Source organism: Manis javanica, chromosome 16, assembly GCF_040802235.1.
Source record: "Manis javanica isolate MJ-LG chromosome 16, MJ_LKY, whole genome shotgun sequence".
NCBI classification, from domain to species: Eukaryota; Metazoa; Chordata; class Mammalia; order Pholidota; family Manidae; genus Manis; species Manis javanica.
In genome coordinates, this window is record NC_133171.1 from 23,042,925 (window position 1) to 23,060,549 (window position 17,625).

The following is a 17,625-nucleotide window of genomic DNA, read 5'->3' on the forward strand; positions in this document are numbered from 1 at the left end:
AGATGGCAAAATGAATGGGAGAAATGATTTATTCTTCCATCTATAGTAAGAATTACATATCACTTATCAAGCTTATATACAACAAATACAGGGATTCTAACATTAGCTTCAGCCACTCTTCATAATGGGAGTACCGACAACCTTTACTGGTCAGTCACGGCCTGCTCCACTCGAAATTCTCTACTCCCAGACTTATTTCCCAGAGTTATTTGGCCAAGGACATATTTTCGATTCATATCTTTTATTATTAATTTCCATTTGTAATTCATCAAAGTACATTCATCAGTTAATCCATTCATTCATTCATTTGATATTTACAAGCATCTACTCATTCTAGACAGTATTCCAGACTCTAAGTACAGTAGTAAAAAGTCAAATTCTTCTCGTTTTCAGGCTAGTATTTTGGTGGGGAGATTGCCTTCTGTGCTTATCTGAGAAAATGCGCAGTCCATGAAAAAAACAGGGTCAGACAATCGGGGTGAGAGCGGGGTCTTCATCGGGACTGGAAGACGACGCTGCAGAGAGCAGCTGAGCTGAGAACCGACTGGGACGGACACGGACGGGTGCAGGGACTTGGGAGACGGTGTCCCCAAACGAAGGCAGGGACACGGGAGACGGCCTGGAATCCGGGGTCTCTGAAGCGAGGGACGGCAGGCTACCCGCCCCCACCAGCCCCCAGATGCTGGAAGTGACCGTGAGCGACAGGCCGCGGCCGGAGCACGCGGAGCCCTGCGCGAGCTAAGCGTATGTTACTTTATTCTAATCATATCATGTAACTGGGTGTTAAGCAGGCGAGCGACACGGCCCGGTCAGCGACACGCTGCGATGTAACTGTCACAGGCCCATCGTGAAGGTGGGACGGGCGGGCAACCGGGACAGAAAGGGCCCCACTCGGGGCGCGGCTGCAGGCGGCGCCAGCCCGACGGCAGGTGAGGTTCGGGGTGAGGAAGACAAAGGACTCCGTGATGCCCCCTGGACGCCCGACCTGAACGGCCCTGAGCTGGTGGAGGCCAGGGCGGGACGTGGGGCATCGAAGGCCCTTCCCTGGACGTGGATGCACTCCAGGTGGGCATCCTGGCTACAACTGGTGGGTATGTCAACGGAATCCGAGCTCAGGAGAAGCTACTGATCCTGGACACGTACATCCGAGAGACCCCAGCACACGGGTGGTGCTTGAAGCCCCGCAGGGCACATGCGATCCGGCCGGGGGAGCACGCAGGAGCCCAGGAACCGGGGGCCTCGGCGCTCGGAGGGCAAAGAGGAGGCACCGGCCCGGAAGGTGACGGGCAGCGTTGAGGCCGACCCCGCAGAGCGCTGCCTCCCGGAGGCCCGGGGCAGCAGCGCCTCCAGCAGGGCCCGGCCACGCGACAGGGCCGCCGAGAGGCCGGGTGACCCGGGCACCAATGCCTGGCCAGGGTGGTATCGATGGGGGCTGTTCAGTGGGGCGGGGGGCCTGGGACAGGAAGGACTGGTCAAAAAGGGGGTGGGTGGCGAGGGGCCGAGGCCCTGGGTGCTCCCGGGGGTTCCACGGAGGCCGCGGCGAGGGGACCCCCTGCTCTTGGCCGGCTCAGGGGTCTCCGGCGGGACTTACCTGTGGGCTCGTGACCAGGAATTCTGTCATGACTGTACAGTAAGAGGTACTTCCCAGTTAGACTCCAAAGTGAAAATTAGTGCGAGTTGCCCAGAAACATATTTGTTTATATATGTAAACATTTTACTTACAGAAACATTTATATATGAACATTTGTTTATGTATGTAAAATAAATATATAATGGTTTCACATATATTATATATATGTTTACATATATATGTATATATGTATTACATATATTTGGTTGTTTTACTTGAAGTAAAAACAAATACTCTCCAGATTATATGTCTCAACTAAGATAGGCATTGTACAAACTAGAATTTATAGAACCAAGCCAATATTGCTAGTAATATTATTTAGTTCCTAAGCCAGAAGTAAGTCATTTAATTTTATTACAAAGAATATCTGGGATCATATTGTTGTGTTACCACCACTTACTTTGAGTACTTATGTCACTTTTGTATAACAAAATGATTTTTCCCTAAGACTAGGCTATGATGTGATTACCACACTCAGTCTGCCAAAACGTTTTATTAATTGTGAAACTCACCTCGAGATATCAAAGTACACAGCACAGTTAATCACCTGCTGAGGAAGTCACTTGGCATCTGCACCCACGAGGGTGTCTCGGCTCTCTGAGCAACTCTGATGATTACTGGGAAATACTGTCAGGAACCAAGTACTGGAAAAATGTTACAGATATTAGCAAATAATGATAAACATCAGCACTTACTCTGTAACAGTCAGTATTAAATATACCAGTATGTTTAATCCCCAGGCCAGTCTTACAGAGTAAGACTAGTACCATCTCCATTTTAAGGACAAACAAGCAGACACACAGAGTTTAAGCAGCTGCCCAGAGTCACAGCGGCGGGACCCGTGGCGGACAGCCGGAGCCCGGCACCCCTGGCTCTGCGGTCTAACAGAGCTCCCTTAAGAAGAGAGGGGAGGGTGCCGATGGCAGAGAGGGAGCCCTGGGCCCTCCATCCCCACACAAACAGACCAACTCAGCGACCTCTAAGGTGGACCGAGGCTTAGTCTCTGGATCTGAACTAGGAAACAGAAAGGAGAGCAGGTTAGGGGGCATATCAAAAACACAGGCATTAAGTGAAAGCTCTTGTGAGAAGTGAAATATCTAACGTGCCACCTTTCCCCCTCCCGGTTCCAAAATGCCAACAACCAGGTTTACAGGAGGTTTGCTTGCCCTTCTAAATGCCAAGGCAACCTCACAGGTGGTGAGAACGTTCTTGTCTGGAGAAAACACCTGCAGATACAGACAGCCGGGGCTTCCCAGCACAACACGGGATTGTCTGCCCCAACGTCAGGCTCTGCCCCGCCTCCGAGCCCAGCCCTGCACACAGACGTGCAGCAGCTCACATTAGTGTCCCGTCCTACAGTACAGGAAGTGGCCACGGCGCACCAGGCATTCGGGAAAGGCTCTCACAAGGAAGGCAGAGAAAGGGGGGAAGGTGAGAAGCCTCACAAAGACAAAGAGAAAATAAAGAGGGAAAGAAAAGGCATTGCAACCCAACTATTAAAAAGAAGCATTCAGAGAAAATAAACTATCGGAAACTATGATGCAAAAAAATATGGTAAGATGTCGATACAGGATTTGGAATCTCCAACAGAGGAAACCCTCCGAAAGGCAGGGGGAGATCAAGATAAGTAACAGGGAAGATAGTATCAACCTAGAATGTAAAGAACTGAGCCAATCGCAACTTCAGAAACAGAAATAGAAAGAGGGGGATCCATTGAGAGAAGAAGAAACTAGTATTTTCCGAAACTGAAGAACCTCTAAGCTCTAAGAAAAGGACTACCCAAATGCCCAAATAAGTTTTTAAAATTAAACTAAACTAAAAAGAAAAAAAAAATCCTATAGAGACACATCATAAAATTTCAGAATAAAAAAAAAAGCCCTAAAGGCTTTTCAGTAGGGAAGCAAGGTCACCCAGAAAAGAGATGCCAAGCGCAGGCTTTTCAAAACCAACACTAGGAGCTAGAAGACGATGTAGCCGTGCTCTCAGAACTGAGTGAAAATTAGATTTAAAGTAGCTTTTTTCCCCTATTTAAACCATCAGTGAAGTGAGCAGATAAAAAATGAACACATTTTTCAGTATGTAAATTCTTATGTAATTATCTCCCATGGGCGTATTCTCAGGAAACTGCTAGAAAACTATGTGTCATCAGGAAAAGAGTAAGTCAAGAATGAGAAAAACTATTACAGGAGCAACATGGCAAAAATTCCCAATGTTTTGCAGTTGCCAAAAAGAACCTCTTTAGGCTGGAAGAGGTCAGAAAGTTCCAGGAAGAGGTCTCCAGGAAACTGTTACTGAAACGGTAAATGATTGAACAGACTTGTCCAAATGGAAAATCGTACTGGGAAAGATTTTACAGAGATGTGCAAATAATTACTCTAACAAAATAAATAATGAGGCAATTACTAATAAAATCATATAAGAAAATAAAATCACAGACAATGGAACAGAAAAAAAGAAGACACTAAATACAGTTTTATCTAAAAATGTATAATTATATTGGGATGATATGGTTAGATGAAGAAGAGGCATAAGCTAATACACTCAAGAAACAGAAGTTTAAAGAAGATCCTAAAATTGATAAATCAACTGAGAAAAATGAAAATGAGATACAGTGTAGGAACACCGCTCACAACTGCAATGGCAAACAGCGAGGAGCATAAGGGGACACCTGCATCCCGAGAGATGTGCGAGGGTGCCGTGCTGGTGGCCGGGGCTGTGATGCGATTACAGACCAGCAGGGGCATTGTTCGGGGAAGAGGTCAGTCATTACTTTACTAGCACAAACATATTTATTGGTATTCCCCCCTGTCAACAATTCACGTAGAAGAAGTCTCTCTCCTATTTTTAAAAATTCCAAACTCTCGTATCAGCCCATTTTGGCACCCATTTGTTTGGCTTCTAACATATGAAAGGAGAATCGCCAATACTTAATATTCATGGAAATTACTTATGAATATGAGTCCTCTGAGCTGGGTGATAACTTTGGATTGTCATTTTAATTCTTAGCTTTGTGAGCTAGCTAATGATAAAAGTTAGGAAATGTAATACATGCATACCTTAGTTTTCTGTTCCTACAATCAGTCTTTATCTGATGGAAGCTGAGAATGAATGATATTCTTGGAAATATTGCAAAATTTACCTTGTTTGTGTTTTACAACCAACGCGGTTGATTCTAATCACTCATTGTTCCCTGGAAAGTTCTATGGATAAAACCCTTATTTTTATGAGCATGACTTTTCTAGTTAGAGGAAAAAAAATTTTTTAATTGTCCTCTTATCAGTTACTGGATTGATTGCAGTAACATTATTCTCTAAGAACAAACATAACTAAAACTATAGTCAAGGCCTGTTTAAATTGTTGTTCACTAGACTTTCAAAATTACACTTAAAAATATTAATAAAATATCAAATTTATCAGTACACTCTTTACATTCAAATTCATTAACCTACAATAAGTCACACATGGATTAATCACTGGAAAATTCATTTGTAGCTAGAATACCATCAATTCAAGAGTATGAATGTCTCTCAAGACCTGGAAGTGAAATTTATTTTCCTTTGTAAAGTATCTTGCATTTATGTTTTAATAAGATCTACTGTATCCAGATTAAGCTTATCACTTTTGTGACAGTAGTCAACAGTAATAGTCAACAGAAATGAAAACCTAAAATAAAAACTTGTCAAATTTTAAAACAAACTTCTAAACGACTGGGCCTCCCAAGGTGCCGTGTCCTCGCTGGCGCCCTCCACCAGAGGAGGCCTGGCTAGTCTGGGGGTGACTGCGGCTCCGCAGGGGATCTCGAGCTCAGTCCCCCTCGCTGGCCTCGCCCAGCATCAGCGTGGTCACCAAAGCTGCTGCCCTGAGGACACAGGAGGGAGCCCAGCCAAGAAGGAAAGCTGCCTGGCAGAGCCCCATCTTAACTGCCACCCAGGACACTCAGGAGCTGGTTAATGGCTGCTGTTTAAAGCCACTGAGTCCTGAGGCGGTTTATTACATTGCAATAGCTAATAAATGAAATTAGACATCACAAAGTCTAGAACATTTGGGCTATGATTTGGTATAACACCATGAAATGTCATCCTCTAACATAGGTGTTTTAAGAACAGTTTCTGTGTGAAACATCAAAGTTGCACGTCCTCTCTTGCCGTTATCTGGACTCAAGCGTGCCGCAGGGCCAGAGGGACATTCTCCTTCTGTCACTCCCTCACTGTCTCTTCCTTTCTCTCTGTGCTTCTAGCCCCTTGTTCCTCACTCTCTCCCATCAAAGAGCAGAGCCAACTCAAAGCTCAAACAGCAAAAGAGTTTACCTCCCCGACTGGCAAATGAGGTTATTTACTAACTGAAATGGGAATCTGTTGGAACACTAATTCCCAGACTTTCTGTCAAAACATTTGGCACAAGAGTTTAACAATGTCTATTCTGCCTTCCGTTGTTCATTAGGGATTTAATAAAATGTTAAGCAATGATGATGGAAAGTTCCATGGCTTCCTGTTATCTCCACTTAATGAAGCAATCTGAATGGAACAGAGATTGCCACTCTTTTAACTTCAAATACTTTTTCAGCAATTTCCATATAATTATATTGCCTGAATGTACTAGACCTCTAGGAACTATTACTTCTTTGAGACATATTGTAGAACACATACCTTCCTTGTCAATCTGTGTTTATCTATTGAGTTTTTAAAGATCTAGTTACATCAATATACTATCTTAAAAAAGATCTCAAAAACAGTATACACTTTAGCATAAGATATTCCAATCAAGTCACATTATTATTTGTACATTTTTTATATGTATCAATTATTTGAGGGATCAGACTTTTTCCTAGCTATGAAAATATTTAGTATCCTGCCTTTTACTAGTTCTGGGAATACAAAGGCAGATTTTCCCCACTTTGGGATGCTTACCATGTGGAAGAGGAGATGATACACATAAACAGAAAAATTACATGCATGAGTCATAGGGAGACTGAATAAAGTTGAGCAAGCGTAAAAACGGTGGAGTGACACTTTCTGAAAAATAAGGACATCTTCACAAAAGAAGACGATTTAGACCAGATAAATCCTTTGATTTGTCAGCTACGAAGAGAGGAAAAGGCACACATTTACAGGCAGAGGAATTGTTTTCCTCACCTTCTATTCACTTTACTGGTAAGGGAGAGAGTCCTTCCCTATGATTACAGTGGTGGCTAAATGCATGACACACAGTGACACTAACAGGAGTCAGTCACGTATGTACGCACAGCCAGGAGCACAGTCACCCAGGGCCACACAGGCGGTGCGACCTGGGCTGTAGGACCAAGGGGGGGAGCCATCCTGCAGGGTGGTGGGCTTTGGCGGTTTGAATGATTCCAGGGCTGTCAGCAGACTGGAACCCTCCACTCAGGGGTAAGGAAAGTCAGCACTGGTCCCTTGACAAGTGGGGTTGTTTGGCTGGGGAACTTACCCTGTGACAGCAGAATGAGGAGGAAAGATGACAGTTAGGTCCCCAGAGACCACCCCGACCACAGCGGGCAGCAAGGCACACATGATTGTGAGTCTTCATTTTAAGTCTCATATCACAGGAATGGAATGCGAAAGGCACAGAGTTCTGAACATCCCTGACACGACGTGACCGTGCATGGGTGCGCGGTGGGTAGAAGGCAGCCAGGATGGGAAGTTTTGCTCATATATGTGGTGCCTCTGACAGACCTTCACAAGAACAGTTATTCTGTCTTGTTCAGGACTGTGTACTCAGAACCTAGAAAAATACTTGACACACAGCATGAGTTTCAAATACTGATTTGAATTAATTAATAAAATAGTTTGTCCTAAGAGCTATGTTGGTATTGAGATACATAGGTAAACGAACCCTGCCCTTCACTTACAGGTATATTATCTAGCAAATACAGACCAAAAAAAGGTAGTCAAGTAAGTTAAACTGGCTATCAAAATCATACTCAAGTGTTATGTTTGGGACAGATTTTTAAGGACCTCATAGACTAACCTAGAGATTAGATTTAATGCTATAGTCAGTGGAGAGATGAGAGAGGATTTTAATGATCATAAGTGACACAGTTGTATTTGTTAAGGGGAAAGACCTGATGGTAAAGGGAAGTCTCAGCTGAACTGGACCAGACCCCTCGGCCGATACTGTGGCTCCCTAAATTAGCTAGGTGCCAGTCTCGACTTCCCACTGAGGTGGTATCCTTGTGTGTCCCTTGATTGAGGCAGTTCATATCTTGGGAGCTAAGACTTCTAAGCCAACAAAATTCAAAGTTGCAGGGATGGAAATAAAAAGTTCTACAAGAAGTTATCAAGCATAATAGTGAAAGAAGCCACCCTCATTTATACCCTGGAGAGGAGAAACGGTTGGCTAATGATCAATTTTCCTGTTGATTGCAAGAATCAAAGAGGAATTCCCCCAGGAAAGAAAGACAGGCAGTGTGTCCTAATTAATTTCCAAACAACCTGATATCTGGTTCCCCTAGTAATTATACCAATGGCATTAGCTACAAAGACAATCTTTCCTGTGGAATACTGTCGGCAAGACGTCACTGTCTCTGACTTAGAATTGTTAGGTGCACCAGCTTAGGGATTCATGAGTCATGGCTTCCTGAAAATGATGCATAGGCCTTAGTACTATTTGGGGTAGAAAATGGAGATATTATATACTAAACTCTCACTGTGTCAGACAGACTGTCAACCTCACTAGAAACATCATTTATTTTCCTGGGCCAGAGAAAGTATTACCAGTGTTAGAAGGAATGACCTGCGGAGGCACACGGGACACAGCAAGACTTCTTGTGCCCCGTCTGTGCCCTGTCTGTGCCCAGTCTGTGCCTTCTGATGGCTAGTGACCTGGGAATCATTGGTAAAGCATGCTACAGGAAAGACCTCCCAGGAGCAGGATCTGACGTGATGACGCAACTCTGCGTGTTAGTTCACACGTCCTGAGGCTTGCACTCCTGTCCTATGGCCATGGGAGTGACAGCACCAAATCATGGTCACTAATTAAAAGGTTATCTAAAACCAGCTCATAAATCTCCAAAAACAAATTCGTTTTCAGAGGGAAAAGGTATTTATAGACATTGTCTAAATGAAAAAAGAATTAAATGTGTAATATATTTAACTGGAAAACATTGGCTGACTAGTAAAACTCAAGTCTTATCTTAGTTCCCTTGAAACTAATGCAAAAAAAAAAAAAATAGGAGAAGCACAATGTATCTTTTGGGCAAGGAGACCAGCTGACAGCAAGCGCTCAAATCCTCTGGGATTATTTTATACCAAACTTGTCTAAAAATTCAGACCCTGAGATTATACTGAGGCAAAACTGAGTGGCAAGTTATGCATTCTGATAAAAGGCCACTTGTCACCCATTAATTCTCTCCAGGAGCAATACCTGGGTTAACACATCCCTCAGGGCGGAACCTTATTTTTATTAATGAATTGGTAGCTCACTGGAGCCATGAATAAATTGGCTGGTTTAGCAACCCCATCAAACACGAACATGAAGAACTATAATGTAATCAGACCCACTGATTGTTTTTTTTAAACAAATAGTCAGGCTTCAACTGAGAAAAAACACAAAAGACGTTCCTAGTATTGTACTTGGTCAGCCATAGGGATACATCTCGACAGGCAGCCCTGTTGTGCTCAGGCAGAGGATTTTACCTGCACATACCTGACAGAGGCGGCTGGAGGAAACCTGTGCCACGGAAAGTGGTGTAGCAAGACTCATCTTGACAGCGAGACCTGCCAAATTGAAATCGCTGCTGTTTGTAGACCTTGAATGATCAGCTATCTCTGCAGTGATACTCAGGGATTCCTGTGAAGACGAATCAGCACAGCTCATACTGTCACTGATTCTGCTGTCAAATCCACGGCTGGAAGTACAATTCTCTACAGCATAAAGACAAAAACATGCAAAGGATCTGGGTCTTCACCTGAGTCTAGGACAAGAAACCACGCCCTTGCGCTTTAAAGAAGAGATTTAATTAGAGAATCAGGTAACTAAACATTGCTGAAATGTATATGCCCATTAGATAAAATCCATTTTGAAGCATAAATCCTTCATGTTTTATTTGATAACTTAATCTAGTTCTTTCTTAAAAAAAAGTGTTTCAACCCCCTCACTATGATGATACATCTTTCTATTTCTCTTTGAAGTTATGTCAACTTTTGCTTTATATGTTTTAAAACTATAAAAGCCATCTGTATATTGAAACTATCTTCAGGGGGTAGGGAATCTTTTTTAAAAAATACAGTCCCTTTCCCCTTTTAAAGGTTTTTGCCTTAATATCTATTTTGTAAAGTACTAGTATGAGGCACAAGTGCTTTCTTTAGTTGATTTGTACTTGATACAGGGGTTCCCATCTTTTACAGTCCGCTTGCCTTTCCCCAGCCTTGTAGTTCCGCTCCGTCTTTTACACAAGTAGTTTGATGGACTTTGGACATGCAGCATCTTTTATTATAAGAGTGGAGACCACCTCAATGGTTATGATTATTCATGTATCTGTATTCACTTCTGTCACCTAATTTTGTGTTTCCTATCTGTCCCATCATTTTCCTTATACTCTAACAATCTTCCTGCCTTACTTGGATTTCTATTAGTGATTATCCAAGATATTTTCACAGACATACTTGACTCTTACTAAAATTCAATAATAATCAGTATCTTGGCCCTTTTCCTGAAAAAAATGTAAGTAGATTGGGATGTTTAAACAAATGCCACTTCTACTCCCAGTTTCTACATTCTTTTCTAGGATTTCAATTCTAGCTTGATTATAACCCTACATGTTAGATATATCTCTATTATTTTTTTTACAAGTCATGTTTGTTCAATTTTCTCACCAATTTGCATTTCATTTGTTGATATTCCCTTTTTTATCCCAGACCTATTTCCTGTGGTCATTGCTCTTTCCCTGGACCCTGTAAAATGGAAGAATTCCTTTAGGGCAAGGAACTTTGTGAGAGGAGCTGCGCATGATGAACACGCGATGTCTGCTGCCTAATGACGCCTTTATTCCGATGTCTTTATGGAAAGGTAGTGTTTCTCAGTTTACACTTATGACTGGTGACCTTCCCTCAGCCCAAGAAAGATACTTCCATTGTTTTTAGCTTCCACTGTTGTTTAAACCTTAACAGTCAATTTTTAGGTAATCAGTCTTTCTTCTCTGACTGGTTTTAAGATCTTTCTGTCTCCTGGCTTCTTCAGCTTTACTACATTTCATCTATGTGTGGGTTTTCTATCCTGCTTGAGATGTGTGTGCCTTTCTGAATCTGAAGATTTGTGTCATTATTCAGTTCTGGGGGAAAAAACTCAGCTCTAATCTCACATAATACCAGCTCTCTACCTCCTACTACCTTTTTCTGGAACCCTTTTACACACACACTGAATTAACTGTCTCTAATCTTTGTGTGTTTAATCTCACTTTCACTTTTTTCATTTCTCTTTTAGTTTTACTATGAATAGTATCTTCTGCTCCACCTTTGTTTTTTTAACAATTACATCTTTAATTCTGTAACAAGTTGCTTTTGTATCCCTTACTAGATGGTTTTGATTTCTAAAAATACATTTCTTCTTTTTTAAAAAAAATCTTCCTGGTGAATAATCATACTTTGAATTCTGTCCTTTACTCTTTCAACACAGCACCCTCACTCATATTCTTTATCTGATCATTCCAAGGCCTCTCATCTCTGTAGGAGTCTGATTCTGCATCTTGTCACCTCTGCCAATCTTGCTCATGGTAGATGGTACCTCCATGCAGGAGTTCACACACTTTATGTATCCTTTTCCCTTTTGATGAGTGTGTGTCCCCAGGTCATCCCTGCTGATGCAGTGGCACACCCGCAGATGTTCCACTCTCGTTTGCAGACACCCAGAACTAAAACTGATGTCACAAGGTACACATTTCATGTTACAGCCTCCAAAGCTGCCCCCATGCATCCCGCCAGCAGTGTGGGAAAACAGATGTTTTCCAGAAAACATCAACACGTGATATTGTCGGAATTTAACATTTTTGTTAATCCTATGGGTAACAAGATAATAACAGAGCTATTTTTAAGTTTGTTTTCCAGTAAATTTCAATAGTATTATACATCTTTCAAATGGTTACAGCCATCAGTTGTTATATCTTTGGTCCATTCCTCTAAAAAGCAAGCAGTGTTTGTTATTAGTTGAAAAGCATATTATTTTTTATGGAGGTTTCTAGAGAAAACATACTTGGCATTGCTGCCTGGAAGGAGACCTACATGCTTCGTGTTCTGGGCGCGGAGACGGCACTGTCGCCATGTTTTTGCATTGTGTGCACCCACACCACGAATTTATTTACAAAGAAACATCATTCTCAAGCTTCCCTCTCCAAAAATCTCTGCTCCTTATAACCACTGTTTCTGAAGCAGCACCTGGGGACAATGCCACAGTAGGTGGCAAGAAAAATAATTTGCATACACATGCTCTCAAGTGTTGAGTGAGAAGCAAGACTCTACACATATGACTGCATTTTAAAAATGTTATGTAATGGCTTGAGTAAAGATAAGTGGCGTTTAGATGATTTTATTTTTTATCTGGTTTCTCTTTATTAGAAATGACAGTTTAGGCATCAGCGAACCATCCATCTCACTCATGCCGTCTTATAAGATGTTAAAATGCAAATGCCAAAAGTCCAGGAGCTCCTGGTCTTCAGTGTGACATCAGGCTCTACAAATGGATATCATGATGGCCTCAGAAATTCTGGAAAAGAACAAAACACTCCCAAAGCAACAGTCAGCTAGTCTGCATCCATTAACATGGCCACAAACTGGTTAGCCCTCCTGTGACCTCAGGACTATTTTCAGGCCGTTACTGAAAGATACCTGATCACCCCAATGCCAGCACACGGTCAGTGCTTTCCACAGTCCCTTTGAGAAAAACATGCTTCAACAGAACCTAAGAACTACAAGTATTAAAATCACCAGAGAAATTACATGAGGGCTCTCTTTGCCTAACTGAAATAATATATGAACGGAGCTCGTCACTATGACATTTAGTCAAAACTAAAGGCTTACGTTAGGCTAAAAGCCATTTTAACTCATTTCCATAACCAGCAAACAACCAATAACCAACTGAGTCATCAAGGGTCTGATGATAGGTCTATTGTGAAGGGTAATTTTTTGCTAGCTTAAATAAAACTCTGCTTTAACTACTACTATTACATGACTCTATTTAGGAAGGCCGGATCTCTGCCAGATATATAGGAAACATAAAACCTTGTAGATGCCTGTGAAATTCAAGGGCATTAGATCTCACCGATAAGCAATAATAGTTGTAATAAGAGTTCAAAAAGTAAATCATTATACTTGACGAGTAGGTAAAATCAAATTTCTAATGAATTTTTTGAGAGTCATTAACCCATGCGTGCTCCTTAGTCACCATCACCGAATTCCCTATCGTACATTAGCTGTCGAAATTCCACAGATGTGTTTGGAAAACGCGAAATTACCTTCTGAGCGGTGACATGTAGCACAGACCTCTGATCACAGCTCTGCAGTGAGGACACGAGGCTGCCCTTTCCGCTGCAGGCAGCCACCCTGAAGGGGTCAGTGTGAGACCACAGCACAGTATGTCAAGAAAGGTAAAAACAGACCCGGTATTCAATCCTTCCACAAACAGGAACCCATTACTGTAAACAGCTGGATCAAGAGGACAGACTGCATTTGCAGATTACTTTCCCATACAAGGAGCATTTTTAAACGATCTCAGATTGGTCTCATCACATCAGACAACAGGCCCTTGTTACCACTGTCCTCCTACAGGGCAGGGTCTGCGCCCAGAGGAGTCACACACCCGGTAGGCTGGAGGCACGCAGTACCCGCTCGGGTCTCCGGGTCTCGAGTGCACTTCACTCCTTCTATTCCACACGTCCTCAAGCACGTGGCTTTAAAGATAACACAGGAAGATATTCCAAAATAGTGGCTCCATCATCCCTGGCAAGTCCAGTTTGATATGAGCTTAGGAATCCTGACGAGCCTCACCAGGCATTGCTGCAAATGTAAAAACTGGGAATGGACGAGAACCCCAAATAGAAATAACCACCGTATCATAGAAGTAATCTGAATGGTTACCTTACCTGCCCACTCTAGTCTTTGAATAGCTCTAGTTCATGAGCAAAGGCACTGAAGCCCACAGGAAGGAATTGGTGAGCTGTGAGCTCACATCAAAGCCAAAGCTCTTTTCAAAATACTGCAAGGCATTCATAACTCAGTGGACATCACAAAATGGTAAGATGTAGGTATTTTCCGGGCAGCAACAGGCACGTTATGTGTGGACTACAGAGATACAGCATTGCCAGTTAGTACCCACACCGTGTGATGTATGCACACTGCGTATCACCAGCTAACAGAAAGAAGAGCGTCTATAGTTTCTGGAGCAGAACGATGCGAACAGTATTTCATGCGGACACCGTGCTGACGACCTCCATCTTGCTCAGGTGATTCTAAAATAATAAGGCGCAGTCTCAATTCACTGTTAACTGTGAAATGCTTCCCCCACGTCTTCCCTTAGTCAAGTCCATGTCTCTGCTTCCATTCTCTTCACTGGGAAGAAGTAAGCTGACATTGACCCACAGGTTTGCATGACTCCCAGAGGACTGAGTTACGTTTTGATCTTTCTGAGTTTAGAATGTCTGCCCACCTGGATTGGAGAAAAGATGCAAGATTCAGACCAGAGGACACTGCTTATAGAGAGAAAAACTGAAACTTTTAACCTCATTTCCAGTTTATTTACATGAGTGTACAAGGAGCCAGTGCAGAGGCAGCCGGGTCAGGTCGCACTGCGGCAGGCCGGTGCCTGGTCTTCCCAAATAAACCAAAATGTTAGTGTATTTTAGTAAGTTTGTATTTGTGCCAGCTGGAACGGAACACCAAAATCTGTCCATTGTCTTTGACAATTCCTATCACCAAATCGCATTTTAATGAACATTTAAAATGTTTTACATTCACACGTCTGAACTTTTAATTCCCAGAACGTTTGGAACTATGTGATAATATGGGAAATCTCCCTTTTTCTCCTTTCTACCCATTGCCTCAAAATAGTGTAATGGGTTCGGAACAGTCATTTCAATTTAAATCTCATGAGACATGAGCTGCAGTGGTAGGAATTCTAGAAATATGACCACCCCCTCCAATGAGAAAAAGTCCCAAGCGACGTTTAGAAGCACAAAGTGAACAAGAAGCCAAGTGCAGACGACATTCCCTGTCACGCTTGAACACTCAGATGTGAACTACTGATTTTGCACGACAAATTTAGATGCATATATTCAGCCATAACTATAAACACAGCCACAAATTGTGTCTACTAAAACTATTTTTGCCCATTTTTACTTTTTGCAAATAAATATTTTCAAACATTCACACATATTCAAATATTCATATTATGCTATAAAATTAATAATCCTACCAACAGTTTTGAAAGAAAACCTGGAGAATTAAGCAAAAGTACTCCTTTAACTATCTTGTGGACCTTACTGTATAGGTAAATGAATACATTTGTATATAACTCAATTTTTGGTGAAAGTAACAGACCATTTTGAGATAGGAAATATGATAAAATTTTTAAAGAAAATAAATATTTTCTTTGACTATCTGTTCCCTAATTTGTGGGCTAACTTGAAATGTACATCCATATACTTTTCCTAAATAAATCACAATATAATTCCATGTTGAGAGATTATTTAGTAACAGAAGGAGATCACAACAGCTCAACTTCATCAAGAACCAGACCCTACTAGGCAGTTTACATACACATCTTCACATTTAAATTTCAAGTGTATCTATGCCATGGGTACTATTATTTGTCCCATTTGACAGCTTACAAATGATAAATAAATAACCCAGCTTATGTTGCTAGTAAATAGAACAATCAGAACTTAAATTCATTTTAACTCTTGAATCAGTGCATTCTATGAATTTAGCTTCCTGTGAGTACTCAGGAGGATTATACAGCAAAAGTGATCATTATAAACATTTCCATATTGTTTGCCAAGATACATAATAATCATATTTTCTATAGATTTCACAAAAGGTATCATCTTTCCCATGGTGTGACTGGCATTACGAGTTACATAATTTGATAAATGACTGCAATTCAATGCCAATTTATTAGGCAAAAATGTATTTCTCCTGCCACAGCACGCAGTTCCATTTCATTTGGACACACTTTACGTTTTCCATGATTGTATACTAAACTGCAGCAAGTTTAAACAAACAAAGGAAACTGCCTAGGAAAGACAAAGAAATCTACTCAATGGAGATTTAATTATAAAAGCATTTAACTGCACTGGTAGTGATCATTCTGTGGTTGTTCACACAACATTAAATGGAGAGCCTGTTAGGAGAGACAGATTACCTCAGAACAGACTAACTACCACTTAATCGCTAGACATCCTATATATCTCACATGATTATGTCTTCAAAGTCGAAGATCAGGCCTGTTCAAATCCCTCAGCTTGAGCTCAAATTCCGTTGGAATGCAGCTGGATAAATCATACACTCCCAAGTTAAATACTTCTGCGGTACCAACTTAAATATGTACTAAAGACTATAATACTGAATAGTACAGAATTAATAATACACATTATTAAAAACAACTACTGTGTCTCTGATAGCTAGATCACTTTATATTCTATAGCACTCATTAAATAAAATATGTAAAACAGAAGTTATGTAACTATTAAAGAAATGCCACTTAAACTTCATGATATATACTCCATGTCACACCATTTTGATCACATTAGAGTTAGGATACAAGCCCTGGGGGTGGGGGGGCACTTACAGAAGAAATATGACAGCACAATTAGTGTATCAAGGTTTGTCACTGAAGATGACTTCGACACAGGTAGAAGGGCTTGAGAAATATGGTCCCAAGAACTGGAGATGACCCCAGTTCCTGAGGGACCGAGGTGCCAGACCACAATGAACAGAATCAGCATGAGATCAGAAGCTAAGGGGCAGGACGGTAGGACCAGAAGTCAAGGTAAGGGTGAGAAATAAAGTGGAGAAATGCTGAGACATAAATGGGCACCTGCCACTCTCCTTTCTTGGTCGGTAGACTCAAGATTCAACAACACATGGGCTGACCTCATTAAACTGATGGCGGAATAGTAGGATTGGAGGTATTTACAGTATTAAAATCTTCAGGCTTACAATGACAATACCTCCCCATATTTATCGACACATGTGAAAAGAAAAATTTATAGGTAAAGTTTAAATTAAGTAAATTTGGTGTCCACTGGTTGGAAATTAATCAGCACCAAATTAAATGCACATAATACTAAGACTATGTTCGAAAACTCTGGATTTTGTAAACTTTTTTCATGTTTAATAATTTGAGACTATTCAGGATAGGAATAAATTAGACACATAACATATATCTATCTGTGAGATGATAAATATCTTTAATCTCTCATTGATTAAATTACAAGTCATTAAATAATGAAATTCCATTTTCCACCACTTAACTTTTACAAATGAAGAAGTGCCATCTTTCCACATGTCTTCTAAAGGATACACTGAATTTTAGCTCAATAATTGACTTGGAATTTAATAATCAATGGAAAACATGACATTGGAAAACCAAACTGATTTTAATGTGTTAATTCCTCATCGAAACGTGTGTGGCTATATTTGCAGAAACAACCATGACACTTCCATCAATAATCAATACATTAGGAGATACAAACAACTGAACCCACAAATGAGGTATTTTTCCACAGTAATTCTTAGTGTATCTTTCATTTGAGATCATGAAAGAGTATATTGAAGTTACCTAGTTCAAAGGTGCTTTACCATTTGGAGGTCTTAAGTCTGACGAAGGCTAACAAATTTCTCTCCAGAAATATGCAACTGAGCATAAACGCACTTTATGAACCACGCGGGGTGGGGACACTGGTGGCACTGACGGAGTCAGGGACGCAGCCTCCATCTCTGTCTCTCACCTGCTTTCCTATTCCACTTCTTTAAAATGGCTTCACCAAGATA

The 17,625-nt window shown here is 41.4% G+C and overlaps 1 long non-coding RNA gene across 1 annotated transcript in view; it reads right to left on the reverse strand.

Moving 5' to 3' along the window:
• Positions 1-11,494: 11,494 nt before the first annotated feature.
• The window catches only part of LOC140846761 (uncharacterized), a 32,235-nt gene continuing 26,104 nt past the window's right edge, over positions 11,495-17,625 (reverse strand). Inside the window, exon 4 of the long non-coding RNA XR_012126156.1 lies at positions 11,495-14,281. This is a non-coding gene — a long non-coding RNA (uncharacterized lncRNA). The remainder of the gene's footprint in view (positions 14,282-17,625) is intronic.